Source organism: Serinus canaria, chromosome 18 (assembly GCF_022539315.1).
Source record: "Serinus canaria isolate serCan28SL12 chromosome 18, serCan2020, whole genome shotgun sequence".
Classification (NCBI taxonomy): domain Eukaryota; kingdom Metazoa; phylum Chordata; class Aves; order Passeriformes; family Fringillidae; genus Serinus; species Serinus canaria.
Window position 1 is genome coordinate 8,625,469 of NC_066331.1, and position 18,920 is coordinate 8,644,388.

The window sequence follows — 18,920 nt, forward strand, 5'->3', positions numbered from 1 at the left end:
CAATATTATTCAGCCTTCTAGATATTGATAATTGGCAGAGACATGTAGGACCTGGAAACCACAGTGTTTCAGTTAAAATGTCCACGTGACAGGCGCGTGTGGCAGCACCGGAAAGAGATGCAATAGGTAAAAACCACAGGAGAACTTCAGTTGTTTGTTTATCCTCTTAAATTGAAATTCAAGCCTTTTTTTTTAAAACCTTTTCCTTGTATTGCTCTGCCCACAAAACTGAAAATGCAACTAGTCTATGAGTATTCACCCTTTCTATAACAAAACATCATTAGAACTGAGATTCTGCCAGGATTCTGTTATAACTTTTAAAAAAACACAGTTTTCTTTATTTCTTCCTTTTTTTCTTTCTTTTTTTTTTTTTGAGATTTTTTGGTGGCCCAAGATGCTGTTTTCTCATATAGTAATTCTTCCTTAACTGCATCACAGGATATAGAGAGTATTACCTCAGATAGAAAAAACTGGCACTAATTGTTAAACATTCAGAAGATCAAATCAAAAACCTCATTCACAGCTGGGAGGAGAGCTCAGATCCTTCCACCTTTCTCTGTTTAAACATACAAGGTCAATTCAAAGCAACTCCTGATGAAGATTTTCAATTTCCTTCATGAATTTTGACCTGTTATGAATGGCTTTTGGTGTCTTCTGCAGTGCAGGCAGCCAGAGCACTCATCTGCCAGCACACCCTTGCACACAGATGTTGACTTTCCTGTCAGTAGTGAAATAGCCCTGCTTGTTTTATGGGGTGGTTATTCTGAGGTTGGAAGATTGTTGAGCCTGGAAGAGATCACTAACCCCAGCTTGCTACTTAGCTATAAATAAGTTTGGTCTGCTGTGGACTAGTAAGTACTCAAGATTCTTACGTGAGGTTATTCACTCTTATCTAGGGCTATCAGCAAACTGGGTGGTTTGAAGCCTTTAAAGAAAAGAAGCATGCAAGCCTTGCAAAAGAGTCAAAGAAGCATCTGAATATAAATAATTCAACCCTCAGCCGGAAGGATAAAATAAAAATCTGTAGAAGTTTTAAGTTTGGGGGTAGGGTTTTAAAGTTATTTTGGTTTAATAGTAGCTGAAGGAAAGATTATTTGTATTTGTCTGTGTGCATTCTTTGAGTTAGCTGCAGTGTTGCTGAAAAGTGTGCCATAAAATAATTGAGCTTCATCTGAAGAGCTGGAAAGCATGGTTACATGGAATACAAAATAACCATAGTGTGGGAGAGTGTGACTTTGACTACAGGGAGAAGAAAACTGAGTAAGGTGGTTTAATCAAAAATGTTGGTTGTAAAAATCAGGCTTTTCCACTGCTTTTGAAATGAAAAAAGAAAAATCCTGATGTTGTGGAAATGAACCTGGGATTTGGCAATGTAGGAATGTGTGATCTGGGTCTCTTGATTAGGGAGGCTCGAGGAGGCAGGGTGCGTTTTTTTGGTAATTCTCATCATACTCAGACTCTGATTCCATTCTTTTACTGAAGGTGTTGGTGTGCCTCATCCCCAAGGAAACTCTGGTTTCTGCAACTTGCTCTTTTTGCAACAACATTTGATATTGCAGCATTTGGTGGTTTTCTTGTTCTCCCAGTAAAATTCTTTATCTGGAAGGTCTAAGTAGTTTGGGGTTAATTACTCTCAGAGGAATGTAGGTAAGGCCCAGGGGGTTTGGGAGCCTGTTGCAGTGACATTACTTCAGCTGGGACATCCCTAGGCTCTGGTTAGGGACACAAGCATTGGTGGCTGGGTGTGTTTGACCAGCACAGTTTTGTCCTTCTTGTGGTTTTTTTTAGTGGGAGCTGCTTGTTCAGCTTTCCTCAGGAGATGTAAAGAAGGGAATATATACAAACTGCCCTGTGTTTTCCTAGGGATGTTTTGTGGCAAATAAATTGCTGACTGAGAATATACTGACAGTGTCTGACACAGAGCAGTGAGCTGGACTTAGCAAGTTCTTCACTGAATGAGGGAGACTTTTATTTTTAAATCCGAAAGGTCCTTAGATACTTGTGATGGTTCACACCATCTTTAAGTCATTAGAATAACCCTCTTAAAGATGTTCTAAATGGAGACAGGATTTGACTTGTGCAGGTAATGATTTAATACAAAAATACAAAGGAAAGAGCAATCCCTCTGGGGTATTTAAAAGGAAAATACTACATGATAGGTATTAAAGAGGAAGTGAATGGATCTAATATTGGGTGCAGAAGGGGCTGATTTGGGGTGATCCTTCCCCAGAAGATCCCTGTGGCAGCAGCAGAAGCAGCATTCTTGTACAGCTGTGACTGGAGTGGGGAGGCAGAGCTGGCTGCTGCAGCCAGCAGGTGTTTGAAGTCACAGAGTTGAACTCCATCTGAATCAGGTTTCCCCCACCCCCCCCATGTTCTGGAGTCTTAAAACATCCCCATTGCATTTCACTGTCACCTGGACCATGGTGGCATCGTTGTGTATTGCTGTGTTTGGGGTGCTGAGTGCACAGAGGAGCTGTGCACAGCTTCAGAGGTGTTGAGCAGCTTAAATGTGTGCCTGCATCCAGCACAGAGTGTCCTCCAGGAGCCACAGACACTACAGAAGTCATTTTATGTAATCTTAGATAAACTCAGCCTGCTGCTTCTAAAGGTTGCTTCACACTACCACTGGTTATATTTAATATAAGCCTTGAAGTGAGTTAGTGCCAAGCAAAGCATTGTTTGGAGTATGGAGAAATAACCTGGGAGCCAAAATTAGCCTGTGTTCGTGTGGAGTGGTGTGTGTTTCGTCAGGGCTGCCCAGATCATGTCGTCCCTGAAGGCAGCACATTTCAGCTGGGAATGTTTCAGCCATTACAACATGGAACATGCTGGGGAGTGGTGCCAGTAACATACGCTGAACATATGACCAGCACATGCCCCACTCCTGTGAATTATTTACTTTTTGTTACAAGCTCTTTATTTTTGAGAGGTTTTCTCCCCTCTGTCAGTATCAAGCACCGAACCTTTTGTTTCCATTTTAGTTTGTTTGTTTTTAATCTTCTTTTCTACTCTTGCTGTTGATTCTGTATTTCTAAAATTCTCTCCACCGCCCCCGCCCCAGTTTTGTTTGTGCTCATTCACTTAGGATGCCATCCCAGGTAACTCCTGTGGTAAGGCCATTGAAACTGTGGAGGCCAGTCTGATTATTTTCAACTTTTAACTGAGAGATAAAATGACCTTACACTGAATCTTTTGGGACTTGGTCTATATTCATTAGCTAGCTGTGATACCTCTTCTCTGTGTCGATTTTTCACTGTTATGTTTCACGTCTGTGAAATGGCAGAGTTTTCCCCTCATCCCTTGTCATCTTTGGTTAGATAAATGATGTGAAGCAGACACTCTATAGGCCTTTTCTGAATTTAAACTGATTTTTGATGACAGCTCAAGTTCCCAGACTGCTTGTGACTCTTCATTTGTAGCAGCTCTGTGCTGTGGATTCTGGTACAAAATGAGTGAGCACCAACCCAGACTGATGGGCTGGGAGCTCTGGAGAGCAACAGTAGATAAAACTTTCATGTACATACAAATATACTGCATCTTTGCTGTGTGTTTCATAACATTTTAGGGAGTGTTACCTCTTGGATGGGATCAGGCTTGACACAAAATTAATTGGACTTGGTGAGCTTTTCAGAATGAATCATCTCGTAGTTATTTGTGTGCACTGTAGGTAACAGGCTTAGCATTGCATACTTCTTTATATAGATTATTCTTTTAAATTCAGTTTTCTCCTGGAAGTACATTGAGTTAAAGGATACACTGTTACACAAGACTTTGCTTCTCATTTTAATATGCTGGTAAAGTTGATTTTTCAAGCATTTGCAGTAATTAAAAGTATTCTCATGGTTCCTGTTTTTAGAAGCCTTTTTTTAAATATTCACATTGGATCTCTACAGTAGCACAGGTTCATTAAAACTGTACTTTCTCCTTGTTTTAACCATAATTTTCAATAAAATTCAGGCCCTGCAGATAGACTGTAACTAACCCTTGGGTTTCTAGGTTAGTTAAAACAAACTCCTTGGGAGTCAGAGCTGAGAGAACCATCCTGTCCTGCCCTGTCCTCTCCTGTGTGAGAGCTCTGGTGTTCATGCTGTGCTCAAGTCAGATTAGTTTACTGGTGGGCCTGAAAAACAATCCCTGGGAAGGGAAGGGGAGAGGCTTGGGATTAGTTTTCTGTCAAGTCAGGAGTGCAACTTTTTCCATTACCAGATGGAAGATACTAATATAAGGTTGATAATATGGTTTTAATAGCATTTCACGGAATCATAGAATTTTTTAGTTGGAAATGATCTTCAAGGTCATTGAGTCCAGCCACTGATCCAGCACTGCCAAGGTCACCACTGACCCGTGTCCCCAAGTGCCACAACCACATGTCATTTAAATCCCTCCAGGGATGGTGACTCCATCACTGCCCTCAGCAGCCTGTGCTGGGGACTGACCACCCTTTCTGTGAAGAAATTTTTCCTCATATCCACCTTAAACCTCCCATGGCACAGCTTGAGGCCATTTCTTGTCCTGTCCCTCCTTCCCTGGGGGCAGAGCCTGATCCTCCCTGGCTGCAGGTCCCCCCTGAGCCTCCTTTCCTCCAGGGTGAGCCCCCTCAGCTGCTCTTGGTGCTCCAGCCCCTTCCACAGCTCCATTCCCTGTCCTGGATATGTGGCAGCCCCACAATGGCATTCTTGTAGTGAGGAGTCAAAATCTGCTCACAAGATTTGAGGTGTGCCCAGCCCAGGGGACAGGCACTGCCCTGGTGCTGTGGCCACCATGGCTGGTGCAGGCCATGTGCCATTGGCCTTCTTGGCTGCTCAGGCTGATGTTCAGCTCTTGTTGGCCAGTACCCCCAGGCCCTTTCCAGCCACTCTGCCCCAGGGGCTGTTGTGACCCAAGTGTAAGACCTTGCACTTGGCCTGGTTCAACCTCACAACCTCACAGCCCATGGATCCAGCCTGTGCAGATCCCTCTGCAGAGCCTTCCTACCCTCCAGCAGAGCAGCATTTCCACCCAGCTTGGCATCATCTGCAAAATGCCTCAGGGTGCCCTCAGTCCCCTTGACACATCATGGCTAAAGGTGGCAAACATGGACCAGTGTGGAAGTTGTCTCCTCTTGGGAGGTTTTCCTCTGATCCTGTCTGCAGGGTCTGCCACTGCCCTGGGCAGCCTGTGCCAGGCACTGACCACCCTTCCTGAGAAGATATTTTTCCTCATATCCAACCTAAACCTCCCTGACATAACTTGAGGCCATTTCCTCTTGTCCTGTCCCTCCTTCCCTGGGAGCAGAGCCTGACCCCCACCTGGCTGCAGGTCCCCCCTGAGCCTCCTTTTCTCCAGGTGAGCCTGGGGCACTCCTTATGTGGCTCTGGCCCCCCTAGATCCCTTGTGGGCAGGTTCTCACACTAACCCAAAGGATATTTTCCTGTCAAACCTTGTTTTGCTGGGTCACTTGGTGCTGGTTTGATTGGTATCACTGAGGGCTTTAACAGCAGAGGTGCTCTTGGCCACCTCCTCCCCAGGCAGGAGAGATCCTTAGTGCTTCTGCTCCTGGGTTCACAGTCACAGGTGTGAGCCACAAACCCTGGAGGAGGAAAAACAAAGGAGACCACTGTGGACAGTGAAGTTGGACTGGAAAAACAACAAAGCTGTGCTGGTGCTATTTTGAGTAGGTCCAAACTATTTGTGTGGTTGATGGTTCTCGTTTTGCTCTTCACCACAGATGTATCTTCAAACACAGATATTTGATAAGCAGTTTCTGTTCAGCTTTGTGTTTTGTTTTCTAAGGGTGATGAAGAATTCAAGGTTTCTTGTTGTCTTTCAAGCTCTCTGTGTGAGGTGAGGGTGTCAAGTCTTGTCACCTTTGCGGTTCTTGGGGGAAAGCCACTGATTCTCCTGGCACTTCCATATAAACTGACTGGTGTTTTCTCAGGAGAGTGAGCAAAACTGAGTGAAAGATATCATTTATAAATGAACTAATCAGTGCTCATAAGGTCTTCCTGATGTGATTCCTGGTGATGATTGAAGGAGTGGTAATTTAAAAATAGCTAATGCATCTTTTTGACTCTCAAAAAACATAACAAACAAACTTGTGCATTAAAGTTAACATTTAATGAGCAACTTGTAAAAAAATCCTGATGATTTCTTATTTTGAGAAAGGATGTTGAAAAATTGCAGGTTTATACAGACTGGTTTTCATCATCTAAGGTGTTTGTTATCTCAGTTTTTAGCTTTTCTGACTTAAAGCCTGGATGTTGTTGTATACTGGGAAGGTGTGCATATCATTAAAATGCTGGGTAAGGCCATGGTCATGCCCTTCAGAATTGTTAGAATGTCTTTTGGATTCATATTTTAATTATCACCTCCATTTTTGCTTTGCTTTTCCTTAATAGGATTTAGAATATTAGTCTTTCACTTTTCCAGATGGATATTTCTAAGTCTTGGTCACCCTAGGACACTAAGATTATAAAATAATTAGCTGTATGAGTTAAAACCAAGGGAAATTTACTCCACATCTATAGTACTGTTTCCTGCTATTTACTTCAGTATTTATGGTAAATTTAATTTTGGGGTCACCTTGGTTATTATGGGAAATGCCAATTTTTTGTGGTGCTTCCTATACTGACATAGGGATTAAAAAACTGTGTATTCTCAGGATGAAAGTTTTCTGTCATAATTGACAGAACTGTAATATAATGTTGTACACATACAGAAAAATAGGAAACACTTTCTCTAACTAGGGATTAGCATTTCATTTCACCACAGCACATCTTTCTGAAAATCAAACTCTTTCAAATATCAGTTGGGCCTTAAGTGTAAATGGAAACATGTTAATTTAAGTGAAAATTGGTGTTTGCAGTTCTCTTTGTGCAGCAGCATATGCATCGAACTCATTTGCATCTCTGCAGCTTTGCCAGACAAGGGGATTGTGCAGGGGAATTTTGGAGAATCCTGGGTTCACTACAAAAAATTATGAATTTGTAGCAATCAATATTTGTGCATGACAAAAATGTAATTTTTACAGCCAGTGGTATTCTGCTAGAGGGAAGATCCAGCTTACAGGTGTGTGGGGAGTTGATAATTGATAATTTGGAGGATTTTTGGTTATGTGACTGTTTTGACAGTTCCATTGAGGGAAGATGCTCAGTTGATAAACTGGGGAAGCCTTAGACAATTGTCACTTGATTTTCCAGGGAGGGTGAAGGTAAGACCCCTTGCTTTATCTCTGTCTCTGCTCATCCAGCAAAGCTGAATTGTTTGAGCAGTTTGGCAGGATCTTCCTCTGCCTAAGAACCTTCCTGGAACTGATTGCAGCTCAATTTTTTCAGCATTTCAATCATTTTATAAACTTAACTACATCAATTTGTGTTGCAAGGAACAGTCAGCTCAATATTCATTTTTATTCTGGAAGTCTTTAACTGATACTGTGTCAATTATTGCCTACAAAGTTACTTCGGTTCTGGCAGAATGACCAGAGCTTAAAGCAGAGTGAAACAATGTATTATGTACCAGGACCATTTTTTTCTTTTAGATATTCTGTTTTTAGAAAATTCAATGGTCAAGAAGAACTAAACAACAACAACAATAAAAAAAGGTTGGAATTTGCAGCTAAACCAAAAGAAGCTGCTCTCAAGGCATGGTTGGTTTATTCTCAGAAAAGTCAGATTGGGTTTGATCCACGCAACCTAAGGAGGTGCTTTTGTCATCACCTTCCATCCACATTCCTTGTTTGTGGGATTGATCTGGTCATTGTGGATTCCCACCCTGGCTGCAGGAAGCAACCCAGGCTGAGGAGTGTACAGCAATGTCCTTGATTTACACAGGAAAAGAAATAAAAGTGAAAACAGTGCTTTTATCACTAAAAGAGTTTGGTATTGCAAAAAAAAAATAAAAATTAGGGGGGCTGTTTCTGGCCAGTGAAATATTTTTCAATTTCATTCTGTTGGTAAAAGGCAGGGTAGGAGTGTAGTTAATTAAAACCAGTAGATAAAACACAAATAAACAAAATGAAAGTGTGTCCTTCAGTGTTGGGGGGGCAGGATGTGCCCTGGCTGTTGAGCATCTCCAGGTGTGCATTCTGGGGATGGTTTTGGGTGGTTCTGCACAGGACAAGGTACAGGAGTGAGGAACACTTGTAGTAACCTGGCAGCTGTTTGTCACCTGGAATGAAGAATTCCTTGGTACTAAAGGAAAACAAATGAGAATCCTTTCTCTCCACATACTTTCCAGTTTAAAAATAAAAATTTGAGCTTTTTCTTCTTTATTTTTTTTAATTAGTTGAAATATTGCTTTCATTTTCTTCTGTTCAATAAGGGGAAAGAAACTCTTGCTTCTCACAGACACTTAGGAAATGAGGTTTGTGTTGTTTAGCATCCTCAAACCCTTCAGTGTTTAACTGTGTGGATTTTAATTAGAATGTATGCATTTAATAAGCAGTTTTCAAGGTGTAATAGTAAAGTACTGATGAAATGAAAGTTCCTTTAGCTGTGTTGGGGAGAATGTGATATATGGCTTAAGATATTTGTGTGTGTGTTACTTTGTGCCATGTAGGCTTCACAGCCACCACTTCTGTGCTCCTTAAACAGCTCCTCTTGTGCAACAAACTGATTGAGGCACTTCAGTCTCATTTAATGAACCAATCTCCCTGTTCCTCAAGACATGTCTCTCACCTGATGCTTTGCCTCTTCAAGTGGTTGTAGAAAAAGGAAGAATTGGGGGATGATCCAATGGTTTAAACAAAGATTGGGTGTTGGGAAAAATATGTTCTGTTCCCAACTCTGTTGCACACTTGCCAAAACAGCTTGGCCAAGTCACAAATCCATTTAATCTGTTTTTGGAAATGGGAATAATGCTTCATGGGCAGGCAGATGATGAAATTTCAGTGCTCTTTTCCAGCAGTTTTTATCAGGGAAGAGCTTTGCCTTTTCTTTTAAAACCAATCCCTTGGGTTTTAAGGGGATTACTTGGTGTGCAGGGTGAACTCTCTAACTCCCTCCCTGCTCCCTTCTTTTTGAGGACTGTTGGTGCTGTTTTTCCTTGTCCCTCAGACTTTCTTACATACACTGTTCTCATGTGAATGCTGCTGTCCCTAAACTTTGGTGTTCCTCAGAGTTCAAAACCCACTGATCTACTGAGCTGACCTGTGTGCAGTATGGCAGTGTTTCCTAAGAAAGGGACAGCAGTGGCTTATAGTTAAGACCTTGAAAGTAGCACAGAAATTAGTTTTGGAAGCTTTTTTTCTACATTAGTTCAAATCTCAAGCTTTCAAAGAGAAGGGTTAGAGCAGTTGCATGTTGGGAGTGTTGTCTTGTGGAACATAATACAGCACAGCTTTTAAATTCAGGGCTCGTGGTGTCTTTTTGAGTCAGGATTAGACTGTGAGATGGCTTAAACTTACTGAAGATCAGCAGACTTCTACATTTCAACTTGAGTAGTTTTCTGCTGAATCAGTGGATGTCACTGGAGGTACCAGTGGCTCCTGGAAGCAGGGACCTGGAATTATGGAGTTACAGCTGGGACCAGAGCTGGTGCAGGAGGCCAGGGAGTGCCTGCCCTGTTTGGAGCACAGAGCTGTCACATTCCTGTATCCCATGGAACATCCCTCAGGTCAGGCTTTTATTGCAGAGAGCCTGGTGGGAACCTGGCCTTCAGGAATCTTGGTTTGTGTTATTCATTACTTCAGTAGATGTTGTTTGGAATGGTTTCATTTTGCTTAATGTTGAAGAGGTGTGAGTAGGAGGGTATGTGTGTGTGTGTGTGCACCTAAACTCCCTTTAAACCAGTGCAGCACAGCCAGCCCTAGCCCTGACTCCAACCACTTGGGGCTTTTCCTTGCTTGTCAAAGGCATCATGAAGTGTCTGCCCATTTTCACTCACTCTAGAGACAGATGACCAACATGGGCCCAAGTTCAGCTCATGTGGCCATGCTGCACCCTCTTCTCTCTGCTGCTGCTCCTTCAATACATGACAATCATTGGCTTGTGTTCTCATGAAAACTTTTATTGAGTCTATTTGGTTTTTTTTTAATTCCTGGACAGATTTCTACTTGCGTGACTGTGACTGGTTAAATCATGTCTGTTGTTTTTATTTGCTTTTATCCTTCTGTGCTTTTCCTGCTGCCCCTTGCACAGGCCACAATTTGAGAACTTGGCATGGTCTCAGAACAGCTCAGGAGGAGGAGGAGTGCTTCTTGAAGGATATTTTCCAATAACAACATGCTTGTTGTAGATTAGTTTCTTTACTTTGTGGCTTTTCAGACTTTTTGGCATCTTGATTGGTTCTTGAGTGTCCACACAAGTGACAAAGGAACCTAAATTTATGTCACACTGTGGAGCAGTCAATGCATAGAACATTTCTAGAGGGTCTGCACATTCAGGAGAAAAGTTTTAGGAATTTGCAAATAGAAGGAAAATTGGAAAGTTGTTAGAACAAACATTCTGGAGAGCTTGCTTGGTTTATACAAAAAGTCTCAGAGTATAATACAAAAATCTTGATTTCTGTTAAGATTCCCAGCCCAGCAGTATCACCACAGTGAAGCAAATATGGAATGGCTCTTGACCATCAGACATCTTTAGGTAAGCAACTGTGAAATTTAATTAATGCCCATAGCTGTGTGAGAGGAGGCTGGAAAAAGCCTGTTCTTTGAGCAGACAGGCAGATTTAGGGGGGGAAATTAAACACTGCTGTCTACTCACAGTTCGAGTTGGTAGGAAGCACTTTTTGTCATTCTTCAATGGTCTGAGTTAGTCATGGATTTCTGTGTCAAATAAAAGGTTGTGCTGCTCTTGGAAGCAGAGTTCTGCCTTGAAGAGCCCATCTAAAATAAACTTTGCTTCCTTGAATGGGGAATAATCATTGTGCAGCCCAGCTTCAGTGGGTAGCTGCTCTCTTGGTAAGGAAGTTTGGGCATAATTTTGCAGTGGAATGCAGGTCTCTGATGAGGTAATAAATGAAGGCTTTTGTTACTAAAGTAACATATGAGTCACAAGTGCTTTTTTTATGATTATGCTTGCGTCAAAACACATCATGACAGCACTTGTTCACTGTACTCCTCCTACTGCTTTAATTGTAAGGAATGTGAGATGCCAGGGACTGTCTGTTTGGCTCCCAGCAGTTTGGTTTGCTTTGCTGATAGTTTTTATTTAACATTGATTGATATTATTAGAACCTCAGTGTTTCCATATGAACTTTTGCACCCCCACGAGTACCCTGTGACTAAGACTGAGGTGCCAGGCACATCTAAGCTTCCAGCTTGGTGGTAAAGGATGGGGTGGGTTTGGTTTGTCAGCTTTGGTTCAGCTGTGGTTGTAAATCCTGTGCTTCATGAGAAGTTTTGGAATAGCATTTGCTGTGACAGAGAAAGTTGGAGCCTGCATATTTATGGTTAAATGCAGTTATCTGGAAGGAAGAAAAAATGATAATTGATTTCTGTTTTTAATTGCAAGCGTTTTGTTTGTGTTTTTTAAGCAGGGAGCTGTTGCGTTATAGAGTGATGTATGTAGGCTTTGTTGGGACCGTTTGCAATTTGGCAAAGGTAAAGGCACTCCAGCTTTTGGACAAATTTTAAATTGTTTTTATAGTTTAGTAGGAAATGTAGAGATTGAGACCACACAACCTGGCTCTGCATAAGGCTTTTGTGTACAGAGATGCTAAACACCCGAAAATGCAGTGTTTCCATAGGCGGAGTTTCTTTTGTATTCACAGGCTGGGGAGCCTCAAATTCCAGAGGCATTACATGAGCAGTTTTAATGAATTAGTGTCTGGTTTTCCTGCAGCAGATGTGACAAGCAGCTTTATAAGCTGCTTCCCATCGATCGCTGTTTTCCAGCTCTTTTGTGTCTTTCTTTTGCTCAGAGAAAAGCAGGGAAGAGCTCGGTTTCTACAGTAACTGCTGCCTACACTCCTGCCTGCAGGCCAAGTGCTTTCTCAGTCCTGCAGCCTGTGCAGGGCTACTGCATTGAAATTCTGTAGGTTTTGTTTGGGTTTCTGGTTTGGTTTTTTTTTTCTTCTTGCTGGTTTCAATATTTTGCCCTTTAGGAAATGAAGAGAATGCAGTGGAAATTTGCGATTTTGAGATAGGTAGTTTTAATTAACCACAGCACGTTGCTATGATTGTAAGATAGCCTAAATATTTTTGCTGCTGATCGGTACCAGTGTTGTGTGGTTGGTATGGAAAGAAAAGAGATCCTGGCTGCTGAAAGAAGAACCTTTGAAAATCTGTGATATACTGTGAACACCCTTTTCTGTAGCATAATAAGGCAGGGGAGGAGTGAGATCAGCTCCAAGTTGTTAATAGAATCCTTTACGTTTGCAGCAAAATTTGCTGTAGTGGAACAACTTCAGCACACTCTTTTCAGCCTAAACTCTCCAATAGCCTTAGAGAAACTGCTGTGAATACAGGGTTAAAAATCCCAGTTTCTCATGATGTCAGCTCTGTGAGTGGGAACGAGCTGAACACCATTTCAGATGGTGTCATGTGTTTATTACTCCGTTTGTGTTTGCTGCTGCCGGTTCAGGAATGTTCCCGTTGTCGTCATCAATATTCTGCTGTCATAGGATCATTTTTTGACGTAGGCAGGTTTGTTCCAGACCCTTCGAAGGCAGGTCAGCACTGTTCCTGTAAGGAATATCAACCAACAGCTTTACAGACTTCTTAAGCACTTGCTAAAACATGAGCAGGGAAGTCTGTAACCGAGGTTTCCCATGGGAGAGCCAGTAATTTATAGCTAGATTGTATTTCCAGCCTTTGCTTACAATTTGCTACAAGTGTTTTATTGGCCAACTTGAATTAACATGAGGCTACAGCAATATTTCATCACTTCTGATGCTGCATAGATCTTTGCTTTTGAATCTTTAGAGATCAGAAAATGGAGATAGTTGGATCAATGATCTTGCTCTTTAGGGTGGTTTCCATCCTGTTACATGGCACTGTGTAGACAGCAATGGCACACCTGAAAAAATACCCAGCTCCTTGTGAAGAGAATGCCCAGTGCTCAGAATAAAAATTCTAATTTCTGCTTTAAAAATCTGCCAGTGTTTTGTCCCTTATGGCGTTAGAGGTCGAGCGTGCCTCGAGCCCTCCCAGTCTGTGTGTGGAGGATGTGCTGTGCAGAGATTGATCTTTGGGCCACAGAAATCAATTGCAAAGGATACAGGGAATTAAGGGGAACACGTGTGAGCTCAGGATTCAGTCCTCAGAGGAAAAACTGCCACTCTTGAAAGGGCAATTGCTTTTTGGGTAACCTCTAGAAGTTAATGGCCAAGCATAATTGAATGTAAATTTATGGTAAATTAGCCACATCGGGACTTGGTTTCAAAGCAGGGAGGAGGAGGAATCCATCCCACCACAATGGATGTTGACATGGCCCTGTAGGAAGTGATGCCGTGTTCTGGCTGGGGTGGCTCCTCATAGGTTGTGGCCAGCTGCCAGCAGGAGGGAATCAAAAATGTCCTTTCTAAAAATCTGCTAGAGGAGCTGGGCTTTGTGTTCCATTAATATAAATAATGGTTTTTCATCACCACTCCCCCATCAATAGAGAAAACCAGATACTCCCATGGCCAGCAATGGAGAAAGCTTTACAAATGCCACCTGAAAGCTAAAATCTCTGACAGGAGCACAGGGTGAGACCTACATAAACAAATTACCTATTGAGAAAGCTATCCCTATTTAGAATTATAAGAAAATAATTATAATCTATTTTTCTACTGAAGCACTCTTTTTCAGTGTATCTGGGATAATTTTTCCTATACTCTTAGTGCTGGCAAAGTGTTACAACACTTTTTAAATGTAATTCTAGAAAAGACTTTGTAAAACAAATATCTGAACAGGTATTTCTTTTTAAAGAGTCAAGACGATGCCTACTGTAAAAATTTGTGTGGTATTTTCTTAATAACCTGTGCTCTATTAGTAATCATTTAGTGCTGGGAGTTTTCAGGTGGCTACTCAGTATATGACTGTTGGGATGGATTTATTTATCACCTTTTTTGTTATCTTGGAAGCCCATACTTTAAACTGTTGGGTACTTTTTAATTATCTTGAAATAAAAACAGCAATTCAGTTCAATTTGTCTTCTTAATAAGTTTTGGGTTTGTTGGTTCTTTTAGCTCTAAAGGTGATGACTCTATTCCAGAAATGGAGTGTGGTATTGACTTCCAGTTCAATTAAACAGAGCCCAAAGTCTTAAAATAAATTCTGGATGTGAATAATTCAGTATGCCTGCTCTTGGTGTTGAGCAGTCAGAAACCTTTTGGTAGAAAATTCAGACACTGAAATATGTAATCATACTTCAACTTGTTGAGCTTTTTTCACTTCCATGGTATTTCTAGTTGTACTCGTTAAGACTCATAAGTCTTGTTTACTTAAAAATCAGTTAAAAACCACAGCCACATATTGTTTAATCTATAATTAATATCCTATTAATCCATTGTGATGGAATCAATAATAAATGAAGCAGCAAATGGAGAAAAGATGAAATTGGGGTCCAGGTGCTTTCAAATTGAAATTTACCCATTAGCAGGAAGTCAATCAAACTGTAATTTCCAAGCACCACGTTCCAGTGGACACTTGCTTGAATGGACTTGCTGCTGGAGTGCTCAGGGCAGAGGGAGAGGCTAAAGGACCTTGATTTGATTTAATTTAACTTTTTTTCTGGAGGAGCCCAAGGGTGGGTCATAGTGCAGCCTTCCCCTGCCTAAGGAGTGGTTGTAGAAAGCCTGGGGCCAGGCTGGGCCAGAGGCTCACACTTGGGCACAAGCAGCTGGAGAAGCTGCAGTGAAGAATTTGTAGCTGTACAAATGAGAAAACTGTTCACTGCTTGAGGATGTAATTAGAGGAAATGTGTTGCCCAACTCTGTGTTTGGAAGGCTTCAAAATTTGGAGGGACAAGGCTCTGAGCAAGCTGGTCTAGCTTGGAAGTTGGGGCTAGACACTTTCAGAGGTCCTTTCCAAACTCAAAAACTCAAACTTTTTACCTCTGAAAGAGGTAAAAACTCAATTTTTGCTTGACTTTTGAAAAATAATTATTTCCAAAGTGGGCCTGGGAGTGTGCACTGGAGGTGATTCAGTGTCAGTGTGCACATCTTCTGCCAGAAGTATAAATAAATCAACTGGCTGTGAGAGTCATTTTTACTGGAAGAAGTTTGGGAAGTAGATCACAAGTAGGCAGGTAAGAGGAATTAGAAAATGGATTAGTTTCAAATCTCCCTTCCATAGCAAGGAGACCATAGCTAGAAGGATGGTAATTTCCATGGGTTTTTTTTTGTTAGTTCAGTGATCAAAATAGCAGAAGGAAGCAGAAATAGTATCTCAGGCTGCTGTGCTGTCAGAGAAAAGGGGAAAAGCTGTGTTTGGTGGTGCAGATGTTGATAATGACCTCTGCTTCCCTTTGTGGGGAGTTAACACTGCCTGTGTTCACCTTGAAAGTATTTGAAGTCAAAAATCGACAGCAGCAATCTCCCAGATGCTGACTGGGTTCTTTTTTGAGTCTTGGCTTTTTCATGTGAAAAGTTGAAGCTATCCTTGGCTCTCAGTAAACCAACAAGAGTTCAAAACCAGGCATCTTGTTATTCTTTCAGATCTGTTTAAATCTCAGGAGATCTTTGAGTTAACAGGGGTTCAGGATCACAGTCAGTGTGAAGGAATTGAGCTGTGCACTTGTAACTACCCTGACTTCAGGGGTTATCACTGCTCAACCCTTATCATCCATTTGAATGTAAAATCTGGAGGTGCTGATAAAAGAACCAGCTGATCAAAGTGGCATGGCAGCTTCTGTCTGATTTTGGTCCTGGTTCTTAGAAGGCAATTAAACTGGAATAATTCAAAGGATGCTGAAGCACTTGGTGTCACAGCAGGGTTTATGTACAGGGAAAAATTGAATTCTTCTGCTGGGTTTTGGTTTCCCAGCTAAAGACAGGATGAAATTCCTCCTTCCCAGTCAGATGGTATTTTCACACAGGCAGAACTACAAGTGTATCATCAGCCTTTTCCTGCAGTGTGGACAGAACTGCTGAGGGGAAGTGAGAAAATATTGGAAATACAGAGGTGACAAAACCAGGCTTTGCACCTTTTTACCCTGAGACACTTCTCTGGCACCCTGCAAAGTTCCTAAACTCTCTAGAGGTCCTGCCTGGATCAGCATCACTGTGTTTGCCTGGGAACTGCAGGTATAGATGAGTTATCTGTGGAATAGTTTGAAATGCTGTGGTGCTTGGTGTCTGTTTTCCAGCAGTCAACCACAATGAGGTTTTTTTTTAATTTAAAGAAGAATAATTGAGGTCATGAGTTACATTTTAGCTGTGACAACTCCTCTGTGGTTCCCTGGGTCATGCAGTGGCTCTGCTGTGATGCTCACCTGGATTTGTCATCAATAAATGTACAAAACAGCTTTATTTTTTAGTAAGTGGGTTGTCTAGATGAGTTTCTCCTCCAGCAAGCCATGCTGTGATAGTGTATTGTGAAACTATTGTAAGCATTTGAACAGTGAGTAAAACCCAGTTCAGCTTGTTGAGGACTAAATGTTTGATGAGGTCTCTCCTTGTGGGTGTTTCTGTGGTTTTTGTTTAGTTCATTGTATAACTAAAGAATATGCCAAAACCAACTTGATTCTGATCAAATTAGAACATGTTCTGTACTTTGATTCTGGATGTAAATATAATACATTTGCATAACTGCAATTTATTCAGGAATTCTGTTGGTTAGTATACAGTCTTTATTCTGCTTTTTGGCTGAATTCCAGCTATAAAAATATCTTTCCATTAAATAAAACGGTTTGCAAATATGAATCAATTGACAGATGTGGTCTTTTGATAATATTCAAGTGTCTATTGCTCTAACCAGACAGGGATTTGTAAGTACATTGTATTTCCTTACTTACACTGGCTTTTCAGGCATGGGAAATGTAAAGTGCACTGGGGGTGCCTCTGGGTTTAAATGTCTGTCAGCTCTCAGTTTGTTTGGCACGTGTAGAACCTCTGGAGTCCCCTGGTTGGTCAGAGCTCCTGTGTTTGGGGCTGCTTTTTGTGGGTGTTTTTCCCAACCTTGAACATTTGAGAGCCCCCTGTCAGTGCTGTCTCCTTGTTTGCTCACAGGGAGATGATGCCCTCAGGGCTGCAGTAGGGTAAAAGGAGATCTTTTAATGAGTGTGTCCCTCCATGGAATATCAAAGGAGCTGCTGAGTGTTCCTTTTCTGCCTTCCCGTGTTCCTGAAGCTGTGCAGATCCACCTCTTCCCATCCTCACCTGGTGTGGCACAGGAGGACTCCAGCTCCTCAGTGCTGTGCACTGGGGTGGTTTCTTACCAGGCAATAAGGACTCTAAGCAGGGAATTAGCACCTAAAGCCATGTCCAATTCTCCTCTTGAGTTGAAATAAATTTGGTCTTCAAAGCATTTAAGGTAAATTTGCAGATATGGAATAGCCTCATGAAATGCATAGGGAAGGTGACTAAATCTGTGTCTGTGTCAAGCAGATGTTGTTGTTCACTTTCTCACAGGGATTTTTTCTTAATCTTTGGCTGTCTTTGCATACACTTCTGTGTTGTTTTTATTGCTGCTTAAAAGAAATGCTTGGTAAATATTTTTATTACCAAAACAACCAAGACCCCTTTCCACTGTCACTAAAACGATACAAGCACAAAATACTTTCTACTGGAAAAAGCAAAGAAATGAGTTGTTACTGAATATATTTTAAAAACCCAACCCAGAAATTGGTCCATTTAACTTCCTTGCTGAAATGCTTGTGCAGTTTTTTGGCACAGATTCTGTTCCTAATTTAGTACATCGAGCATGTTTCAGAAATAGGTCGTCTGTTAAATGCGGACACGGTCCGTACTCAGAAGTAAGACAGAGAGAAAAGGAAGGTCACTGTCAATTCTTTCTCTTTTTCCTGATCCTTGAATGTGGATTGTAGGGAAAAAGAACCACTGTGGTGCATGTGGCAAGGGACACAGTGAAAATCAAATGCTGCCTTTGTTCTATAAACATCCTTCGATTCATTTTAAGATATGAAAGCCAAAGCACAGGAGAGTTCATTTCTAAGGCTACTCTGCAGCTCAGTGTTCCTGCCAATTCTTACATCACTTTTATGTTTAATATATTTTTCCAGAGAAATGATCACTTTTATTTACAGTCTGTATTTTGCATTCATAGCTCATTTCTTACCCCTTGTTCCAGAATGTGCTTGTTTCCTTTTTGTATAAACCTAGATCTGCCTAGAAGCACTTGAAAGCAAAACAAACCCAAACCCAACATTTTGTGAGGTTTGTTTCTGGGTATAGTCTTGTTGGAAAGTCCTTTTCATCATGTGGGAGGTGTGTAAATGTCATCGTGGGTTTAGTGCTCAGTGTAGTCTAACAACTTAAGGATGAGGAGGTAGTAAAGTTATTTGAATTGTATTTTTATAGATGCTTTTGTTGAGACAAAATTAAGTTTCTTATTTGCTCAAAATTAAGCAAATTTGTTTACTGAGAAGTTAGAAACAAGCCTGTCCTGTTTAATTGGGTTCATTTCTAAATGCTGTGCACAGGGATGTTGAAAAGGGATTATCCTAAGGTACATTCATTGTATTTTATTTTTCAAATTTGTAAACACTTGCACATTGTTAATTTATTGTTTGTCATTAAATTTAGGCAGGTAATCTTTGGTAATACATGAAAATAGGTAGTTTACTGAAATTGGGTCTTAAATACAGCTCTGAAAAAAGGTGTTTCAATGTAGTGCTAAAGCAGCAGTATACTCTGTAAATGAGCAGAATTGGAATTGATATATGTTTAATTTAATAGGTATTTTTAGAGAAAAGAAGCCAAATCTTTTAGACCAGTCTATGAAACTGGTTAGACCTCAAATTGGCCAACGTTCATGCTTCTGATTAATTCTGCTGTCATGGACCAACTTGTTCATTTGCTGAAGCCATTCCTTGGCATCATAAAATAATGAGGTT

General features: G+C 41.2%; 1 protein-coding gene across 1 annotated transcript in view; it reads left to right on the forward strand.

The window, feature by feature from the left end:
- Positions 1-18,920, forward strand: part of FOXK2 (forkhead box K2) — a 44,352-nt gene that overhangs the window by 12,283 nt on the left and 13,149 nt on the right. The gene's annotated exons all lie outside the window — the stretch shown is intronic.